The sequence below is a fragment of the Nomascus leucogenys genome, chromosome 7b (genome assembly GCF_006542625.1).
Source record: "Nomascus leucogenys isolate Asia chromosome 7b, Asia_NLE_v1, whole genome shotgun sequence".
Classification (NCBI taxonomy): Eukaryota; Metazoa; Chordata; class Mammalia; order Primates; family Hylobatidae; genus Nomascus; species Nomascus leucogenys.
Window position 1 is genome coordinate 44,174,775 of NC_044387.1, and position 9,862 is coordinate 44,184,636.

General features: G+C 50.6%; 1 long non-coding RNA gene across 1 annotated transcript; it reads left to right on the plus strand.

Moving 5' to 3' along the window:
- Positions 1-99: 99 nt before the first annotated feature.
- LOC115835965 lies at positions 100-6,474 on the plus strand. Its single transcript, XR_004030945.1, has 2 exons — positions 100-548; positions 6,283-6,474. It is a non-coding gene; the product is annotated as an uncharacterized LOC115835965 (long non-coding RNA).
- The last annotated feature ends 3,388 nt before the right edge of the window (positions 6,475-9,862 follow it).

Sequence of the window (9,862 nt, forward strand, 5' to 3'; positions counted from 1 at the left end):
CGCCCGCCTGCGAGTCCGCCCGCTGCACAGCCAATCAGCGGTCGGCGCGCGCGGCATCACGGGAGTTGTAGTCCTGTAAGCGCGCGGAGCCCATCGGGCGCCTATGGAACTCGACCCGCAGGCCAAAGGGGCTCTGTTGCAAGGAAGAAGTGCGGGGTCCCGCCGCCTCCTAGACCGAGATCGCGGTGAGCGGGCCGCGGCACACGGTGGGCACGGCCTGGGCGGCGGCGCCTACACTGTCGCCCCGCCCCTGTGGATCCTGGGAACATTGCGCGGCAGGCCCCAGGCCGGCCTCCCTCATCTTCGCTGACTGTCTGGGCCGGGGGTCTCAACCTTGACTTCAGGGCCCGGTCGCTGGGGCAGACCCCTAGTGATGTTCAGGTCCTCTGGGCCCCTGTCAGTCAAGGGACGCTCGTCGCGCTGCAATTGTTAAGTCTTTCATTGTTTCTGTAAACCCGCTGACGCCCTCCCAGCGCATAGGGAGACTGCGCACGTGAGTTCCCCCCCGCGCGCACTGCGGAGAGGTAGAGGCAGGAATGTAGTACCAGGTACAAAATAACTACTCCAGAGAGGGCCAGTTGACAAAGTCAGCAAACACTGAGGGAACACGACTGTGTCCGCTGAGCGGCTCCCGGAGTAGACACAAGGGTGAATCAGGAAAGAATGGATTTCGGTCACTGAGAGTGGAGAGGAAGGCGACTCCGTCCGTGGAGGCCCTTAGCAGAGCTGGATCTGGTAGTCCCCCGGTCATGAGGGGAGATTCTGCTGGAGGAAAAAGAAGTCTCCATTCCCACCGTTTGAAATGTGTAGGATGCCCTCAGATTCTTTGGCCCATTCATAGGTATAGCTACGCTAAAAACGCGAGAGCCTACAGTGTACTTAGGGCTAGCAGAGAGGGAGTTGAGGGTATGGACAGAGACTGCACTAGCTCACACGTGAGCAGGCCAGGGTGCGGTGGCTCACCCCTGTAATCCCAGCACTTTGGAAGGTCAAGGTGGGAGGAACACTTGAGTCCAGGAGTTCCAGACCAGCCTGGGTAACATAGGGAGACCCCTTCTCTATTTTAAAAATAATAAAATAGGGCCGGGTGGGGTGGCTCACACCTGTAATCTCAGCACTTTGGGAGACTGAGGCGAATGGATCACGAGGTCAGGGGTTCAAGACCACCTAGCCAAGATGGTGAAACCCCGTCTCTGCTGAAAACTACAAAAATTAGCCAGGCGCGGTGGCAGGCGCCTCAAATCGCAGCTACTTGGGAGGCTGAGGTAGGAGAATCGCTTGAACCCGGGCAGCAGAAGTTGCAGTGAGCCGAGATTGTGCCAGTGCACTCCAGCCTGGGTGACAGAGTGAGACTCCGTCTTGAAAAAATAATAATAATAATAATAAAATAAAAAGAAGAAGAAGTTAGCGGTGTCCTTTGGTCCTCAGCTTTGAAGGGCAAGATCTTGATTCAGTTCAATTACAGTTAATCAGAATTTGGAAGACTAACTCAAGTCAGTCAAACTCACAATAGCCCAACACTTAAACCCTGCCAGCAGACATAGCTCTCTAGATTGCAATGTTCCTAATCCCTTCCTTCTATTAAACTACCTAGAAACTGATTTAGTCATTAGAAATTTCTTGGTATGATGGCTTTTAAATATGCCCACAGTTTTTTTGACAATCGGCTCCCCAAAAGCATAGCCAGGCGCGGTGGCTCACACCTGTAATCCCAGCACTTTGGGAGGCCAAGGCAGGCAGATAATCTGAGATCAAGAGTTCAAGACCAGCCTGGCCAACATGGCGAAACCCGTCTCTACTAAAAATACAAAAATTAGCTGGTCATGCACCTGTAATCCTAGCTACTTGGGAAGCTGAGGCAGGAGGATTGCTTGAACCTGGGAGGTGGAGGTTGCAGTGAGCCAAGATCGCACCACTGTACTCCAGCCTGGGCAACAGAGTAAGACTCGATCTCAGAAAAAAAAAAAGAAAAAAAGGCCAGGCACAGTGACTCATGCCTGTAATCCCAGCACTTTGGGAGGCCGAGGTAGGTGGATCATCTGAGGTCAGGAGTTCGAGACCAGACTGGCCAACATGGTGAAACTCTGTCTCTACTAAAAATACAAAAATTAGCCAGCTGTGGTGGTGTGTGCCTGTAATCCCAGCTACTTGGGAGGCTGAGGCAGGAGAATCACTTGAACCCGGGAGGCAGAGGTTGCAGAGAGCTGAGCTGAGATTGAGCCACTGCACTCCAGCCTGAGTGACAGAGCAGGACTCTGTCTCAAAAAAAAAAAAAAAGCTGGAGTTGGGTGGGTGTGGTGGTTCATGCCTGTAATCCCAACATTTGGGAGGCCGAGGCAGGTGGATCACTTGAGCCCAGGAATTCCAGAACAGCCAGAGCAACATGGCAAAACCCTGTCTCCACAAAAAATATATATATAAAAAAATTAGCCAGGCATGGTGACACACACCTGTAGTCCCAGCTATTCTAGGAGGCTAAGGTGGGAGGATCGCTTGAGGTCAGGAGGCAGAGGTTGCAGTGAGCCAAGATTGTGCCACTATACTCCAGCCTGAGCAACAGAGTGAGACTCTGTCTCAAAAAAAAAAAAAAAAAAAAAAAAGCTGGAGTCTAATTCTAATTCCCCTCCCATTGAGTGCAGGCTGGACTTCACTGAGTTTTTGTTTTTTTTTTTTGAGACGGAGTCTTGCTCTGTCCCCCAGGCTGGAGTGCAGTGGCGTGATTTCGGCTCACTGCAAGCTCTGTCTCCCGGGTTCACGCCATTCTCCTGCCTCAGCCTCCCGAGTAGCTGGGACTACAGGCGCCCGCCACTACGCCCGGCTAATTTTTTTTTTGTATTTTTAGTAGAGACGGGGTTTCACCGTGTTAGCCACGATGGTCTCAATCTCCTGACCTCGTGATCCACCCGCCTCGGCCTCCCAAAGTGCTGGGATTACAGGCATGAGCCACCGCGCCCGGCGCTTCACTGAGTTTTTAATAAATAACATGGGACAGAAGTGAGTGTAGTTGATTTCCAAGGCTAGGTCATAAAAGATACTGTGACTTCCACCTTGCCCTCATTTAGATTACTCATTCCAGGAAAGCTAGATGCATAGTAGAGATGTCATGTGGTGAGGCCATTCAAGTAGCCCTATAGAAAGGCCCACATGGTGAGGATCTGAGGCATCCTACCAGTAGTCAGGAGAGAGAATCTTCTTGGAGGTGGAGCTTCCATTCCTGGCAGACCCCTTGACCAAAACCTCATGAACCACCCTGAGGCAAAACCACCCAGCTTAGTCACTCCTGAATTCCTAACCCTCAGAAACAGGGAGATAATGGAGGTTTGTTGTTTTAAGTCATTACACTTTGGGGTAATTAGTTATACAGCAAAAGATAACTAATATACTTGGTGATCAGGACTGTGTCATACTTAGTGTTATTAATCTTCAGGAGTTTCAGCCTAAGTCAGCCGTGTTCCCCACATGAGCCTGCCTTGCTTTCATTCTTCCTCCGCTATGGACTGAATGCCATAAGACCATTCCAGCCCATCCAAAGCAGGAACCAGAAATGGGCTAGGTTTTGCTGTTGTTTTAGTTGGTTTGGTTTGTTTGTCTGTTCCGGGGAAAGATGACAGAAGGTGCACTTTGGGAGATTCCAACATGATTATTGAATCAAAGACTGTATGTGTATGTGATAAGTCTTTATTAGATTCTCTGGGTTTATAAGCCAGTAAAAGGTAAGAACCATCCTCTAAGGAGAAATCTCACAGCTAAGGCTTGCCATGTTAAAGAGTTTGCACTTCCAGGAACAATCTACCTGTACCGTTCTAGGTGTCTTCCCATCCTGCCAGATGCACGGAGCACATATTCTGCCACCCCTAGCTCTATCCTTTGGGCAGTGCTGAATAAACACTAACAAACTCAGGCTCTGTGGCTTACATCGTAAGCAGACCCCCTGCCCTGCTGTTACTTAACACATCTTTATTTTGATTCCCAGTCATGTTACGACACAATCACATTAAGATGTTCCTTCATATTCAGGTTCAGAATATTTGCTCTGCTCACTTGATTGAATTTGGGGACTTCCCAAGTCTTTATATGAGCACGTCTTCTGAGTTTATCCAGATTATGTTTTGTACCCTCTGTTGTGCAAATGGACCATGGATATTAATTAGAAGGGCCTCGCCAGTCTTCAATCACATGTTACTCGTGGGGTTTGTTAAATTAGCTTTTGTCTCAGAGGGGGCTTCAGTGCTTGGATTACACTATATTTGGAATTTGTAGCCTTCTATGCACTGACTTGCCCCACCTTGCTACCTGGCTTCAGAAGTCCAGGATTCTCTAACTTGAGCATCCATCAGAATCACCTGGAGGTCTCCTAAAAACACAGATTGATGGCGCTCCCTTTGGAGTTTGGATGTGCATATCTGATCAGCTCCCCAGGATGCTCATGCTGCTGACCCACTTTAGGAAGCTCTCCTTTAGGAGTTAGCACGTCTCTGAGCAGACGCTGGACCAGTATGTTCTGGAGACCATGCGCTTCCCATCCCGGAACAGATGCTGCTCCCTCTTCTCTATCCCCAGCCCCCAGCCACACCTATATGACAACAGTTCTGTTCAACTGGTGCCCCAGCACTGATATCTGTGGGCCCTGCTCATCTCAAGTGATCCATATTTTTCTCCCAGGCCTGCTTTGCTTTCAGTCATCCTCAGTTGTGGCCCGAACCCCATAAAACAGCAGCCATTCCTGGCAGGAATCCGAGCTGAGCCAGTTCTTTTCAGGAAAGGTAACAGAACAGAAGATACACACTGTGGGAAGTTCCAGCCTCACACGTGTACAAGCTCGATGCCCTGGACTCTAAGCTGCTTGAGGGCAATGTCTCTCTGATTCACCTCTGTCTCCCTCACAGGTCCTGTCATGCATGATGCCTTGCACATGATGGATGCTCAGTTAACATTAATAGACAGGTGAAGCCAGGCATGGTGGCTCACGCCTGTAATCCCAGCACTTTGGGAGGTGGAGGCGGGCAGATCATGTGAGGTCAGGACTTCGAGACCAGCCTGGCCAACAAGGTGAAACCACGTCTCTACTAAAAATCTGAAAATTAGCTGGGCATGGTGGCACACATCTGTAATCCCAGCTACTCGGTAGGCCGAGGCTGGGGAATCGCTTGAATCTGGGAGGTGGAGGTTGCAGTGAGCCGAGACCGTGCCACTGCACTCCAGCCTAGGCGACAGAGTGAGATTCCATCTCAAAAAAAGAAAAGCAACAGGTGAATGACTGTTCATACTCCTACTTTCTCCACAAACTTGCACAAATGTGTCTGCATCTAGACATCTGTAAACCTGCTAACACCCACACACATTTTCTATTAGGATTAGGTTTGGCTGTAAGTCACAGAAACCTCCAAAGAGCAGTGGCTTAAATAAGAAAGAAATGTGTTTCTCTCACATAAACGAAGTAGTTGGGAGAGAACAACACAGTCTTGGTATTGTGGTTCCACAAACTTGTTAGGTACCCAGGCTCCTATTTTGCTCCTTCACGGCCTTCACTGCACAGCTGCCACTTCATGGTCTAGGATAGCTGCTCAGGCTCCAGCCCTTATGTTCACATTCCAGCCACCAGGAAAGAGACAAAAAGGGGTATCCCATTTCCCTACAGGTGCACTTCCAAGGAGTCTCTTATACCACTTCTGCTTACACCTCACTGGCCAAAACTTAACCACATGGCCATGCCTAGCAGCAAAGAAGGCTAGAAAATATAGCCTTATGACTGGCTAAAAGTCATGGTTGCTTTTCCACATGAGAAGGAATAAAGGATAAAAGGAGGGAAACTGGCATATCCTACCTCACATCAGTAGGAGGCAGACGAAAGAAAAGAGAAGTTGGTTCCCAGTACAGGAATGTCAGGGAAGCTGTGGCTGGAAGAACAGGGGTGGAGGATGGCCAACAGGCCACAGAGAGATGGCCAAGTCCCCCTGGCTGAGGTCAGGAAGGGATTGCAGGAGGGTTTTCTGCTCACTCTCTCTCTCTCTCTCTGTCTCTCTCTATTTCTGTCTATCTCTCTCCATCTCTCTCATCACACACACACACACTCAGTCTTGCTGAGAGAGAATTCTGAGAAGGTGGAGTTCTCTGTAGGGAAGGGATATGTATTTCCTACTCGTCATGTTTCCCTGAAAATGGGACTTCTATTAATAATAGTCCTGGCCTCTCTCTACTTGGGGAAGAGGAAACGTGACTTACCTGAGAGAAGCTGGGAAGAAAGAACCAAGCATACGTGACTTAGTCCCCTCTCCTCTTTAGGAGCCAGCTGGTCCACCAGAAGTGTGTGTTCTGCCTGTCCCTGCAGCACAGAGGGCTGGGCTTTATACCTGTGCCAAGGACAGGTGGATACCTGTAATCAAGGGCAGCAGCAGCAAGCCTGTGTTGTCTCCCAAATAAGTGACGTTCTCCAGCAAGCTTTTAGCAGTAATAAAGCTGACATTTTTTTTCTCATCTGTCCCTTGTCTCTTTTTCAATGATTTAGATTTAAGCAGGAAATCCTGGGTTCCTTTTGTGTGTGTGTGACAGGGTCTTTGTCACTCAGGATGGAGTGCAGTGGCGCGGTCAAAGTTCACTGCAGCCTTGACCTCAAGCAATCCTCCCACCTCAGCCTCCAAGTAGCTGGGATCACAGGCATGCATCACCATGCCCAGCTAATTTTTTTTTTCTAGACACGGTCTCACTATGTCACTCAGGCTGCTCTAGAACTCCTGGCCTCGAGTAATTCTCCTGCCTCCACCTCCCAAAGTGCTGGGATTACAAGTGTGAGCCACCATACCTTGCCTTTTTTTTGAGACGGAGTCTGACTCTGTCACCCAGGCTGGAGTGCAGTGGCACGATCTCAGCTCACTGCAACCTCCACCTCCTGGGTTCAAGCGATTCTCCTGCCTCAGCCTCCAGAGTAGCTGGGATTACAGGCGTGCGCCACCATGCTTGGCTAATTTTTGCATTTTTAGTAGAGACAAGTTTTCACCATGGGCTCCAGTTTCACCATGTTGGCCAGTCTTGAACTCCTGACCTCAAGTGATCCATCCATCTTGGCCTCCCAAAGTGCTGGGATTACAGGCATGAGCCACTGCACCTGGCGTCTTTTTTTTTTTTTTTTTTTTTTTTTTTAAGAGACAAGGTCCCACTGTCGCCCAGGCTGGAGTGCAGTGGTGCAGTCCTTACACATTAGTTTCCTGAGTAGCTGGGACTACAGGCACATGCCACTGTGCCAGGCTAATATTTTTTGGAAACGGGGTCTCCTTATGTTGCCCAGGCTGGTCTCAACTCCTGGCCTTAAACAATCCTCCCGCCTCGGCCTCTGAAAGTGATTTATTCCTAAAACTCCAATAGCCTCTTTCCCCACCAGCCCCAGACTAGAGACCCCTACTGCACCTTCCCATCCCCCGCAAATGAGCAGAATAACTGGCCACCTCTGTTGTAGTGAGAGTTCAGGCGCCCACGCCATCTCGGGACCGTTCCTCCCTGACTCCCCAGGTCCCTTCTGAAGGCAGGAACCACAGGGAGAACAGAAAATGCCAAAAGTGGAACTCATTCCCTCCGTGGCATCAATACCTGACACTTGCTCCTATCCTGAACGTAAACTCTGCACGTGGCAAGGAGGGCAAAGGCAAGAGGCACTATGAGAATGACAAGGCAAAGCAACAGGCAGAGACAGGGCCGAGGGCGCCAGTGGCAAGCTTACACACTGCACAGATTTTGAGACAAGTTTTTTCATGTTATCAAGCCCACCTGTCTCTCCTGCTTAGAAAAAGTCAGGTCCAGGACATGGCCATGTTAATTCTGGACTGAGGGTCACAAGGTTTTGACTCCCAAACTCTCAGGCCCCTTTATGGCTTGCCCAGGCATTGGGAAAAAGAGGTGATGAATGAGGTGCTTCCAAGACTTGCCAGAGATGTGTGTGCTAGGACTGCAATGGACTGGGGCTGGGGTCCTGGTCAGTAAGTTGGGATGGTGACCCAGTCTGAGATGGAATGTGTGGCTCTGATTCATAGGCAGGTGACATTTACAGAAAAGATTAGGCACCTCCCAGGCTGAACACTCTGTCCTTGAGCCCATCCACCCTCACCCTCGGCCTCAACACTCCTTGCCATAGCTGGGGGGCAAGGGTGGAAGGGTGACCTTCTGACATCCTGACCCATCTATAGAAGAAAGTAACTCAGGGAGGCCGGGCGCGGTGGCTCACACCTGTAATCCCAGCACTTTGGGAGACCAAGGTGGGCAGATCACGAGGTCAGGAGATGGAGACCATCCTGGCTAACATGGTGAAACCCCGTCTCTACTAAAAATACAAAAAAGTTAGCCAGGCGTGGTGGCAGGCACCTGTAGTCCCAGCTACTCGGGAGGCTGAGGCAGGCGAATGGTGTGAACCCGGGAGGCGGAGCTTGCAGTGAGCCGAGATGGCGCCACCGCACTCCAGCCTGGGCGACAGAGTGAGACTCCGTCTCAACAGAAAAAAAAAAAAAGAAAAAGTAACTCAGGGAGCTTCCTGGCCAAACAGACACAGGCCAGTGTCTCCTCAGGCCAGTGCTCCTGATGGGGTGCTTCCATCCCCAGCCCTGCCCAGCTTCTGCCTTTGCCATGTCCCCCTGTTCCCTTCCTGTGTCAGTACCGTCCTCTCCCCACCTATCGTCACTTGCTCCAGGGAACTCTGGCCCAAAAGAGGCCAGCTGGCCCAAAGCACCTGAAATGCTGGCAAGGGACAGAGCCCTTGGCACGGTCTCTGTGGAGGGTCAGGCTGGGTCATGGCTCCAAGTGCAGGCAGAGGAGAGAGCCCTAAAGATTCAGGTTCTGAGTTGCCCCCAGGGCCAGGTGCGCCAGCCTGGCTCCTTCTGCCCAGCCCACTGTATCCACGTTGAAGACAGGCTGGTTTCTTGTGGGAAAGGAGCAATAAAAAGGAGAGGAGAGGAGGGAATGGGAGAAAGGAGAAGCTAGAGAGAAAGAAAGAAAAGGAAGGGCAAAAGAAGCTTGATCAAGGAAATTTTAAAACCCAACAGAGATGAAGAGGAGGGAGGAAGGAAACATCAGTAGACAGAGTTCTTTTTTTCTTTTCTTTTTCTTTCTTTCTTTTTTTTTTTTTTTTAGAGACAGGGTCTCCCTCTGTTGCCCAGGCTGGATGGAGTGCAGTCACAATCTCGACTCACTGCAGCCTCGACATCCTGGGCTCAAGCAATCCTCCTACCTCAGGCTCCCCACCACACCCAGCTAAATTTTGTATTTTTTGGCAGATATGGGGTTTCGACATGTTGCCCAAGCTGGTCTCAAACTCCTGAGCTCAAGTAATCCACCCGCCTTGGCCTCCCAAAGTGCTGGGATTACAAGCATATGAACCACTGCACCCAGCCTGAAAGAGTTCTTTTTTTGTTTGTTTTGTGTTTTTTGTTTTGTTTTGTTCTGTTTTTTTGAGGTGGAGTCTCACTCTGTTGCCCAGGCTGGAGTGCAATGGCACGATCTCGCCTCAGAGCAACCTCCGCCTCCCGGGTTCAAACGATTCTCGCCCCTCAGCCTCTGGAGTAGCTGGGATTACAGTCTCCCACCATCATGCCTGGCTAATTTTTGCAGAGATGGGGTTTCACGAAGTTGGCCAAGCTGGTCTTGAACTCCTAACCTCAGGTGATCCACCCTCTTTGGCATCCCAAACTGCTGGGATTACAGGCTAGAGCCACCGGGCCTGGCCCCTGACAGAGTTCTAAGCATGTGGGAAGCATGTGGGAAGCATGTGGGAAGCATGTGGGAAGCATGCGAAGTCCACGCAAGTCCCTGGGCTGGGCTGCTAGCCTCCCTGCTTGGTACCTGGTGGCTGTTCCCCAGGAGGGCAGATAGACTCCCTGCTCTC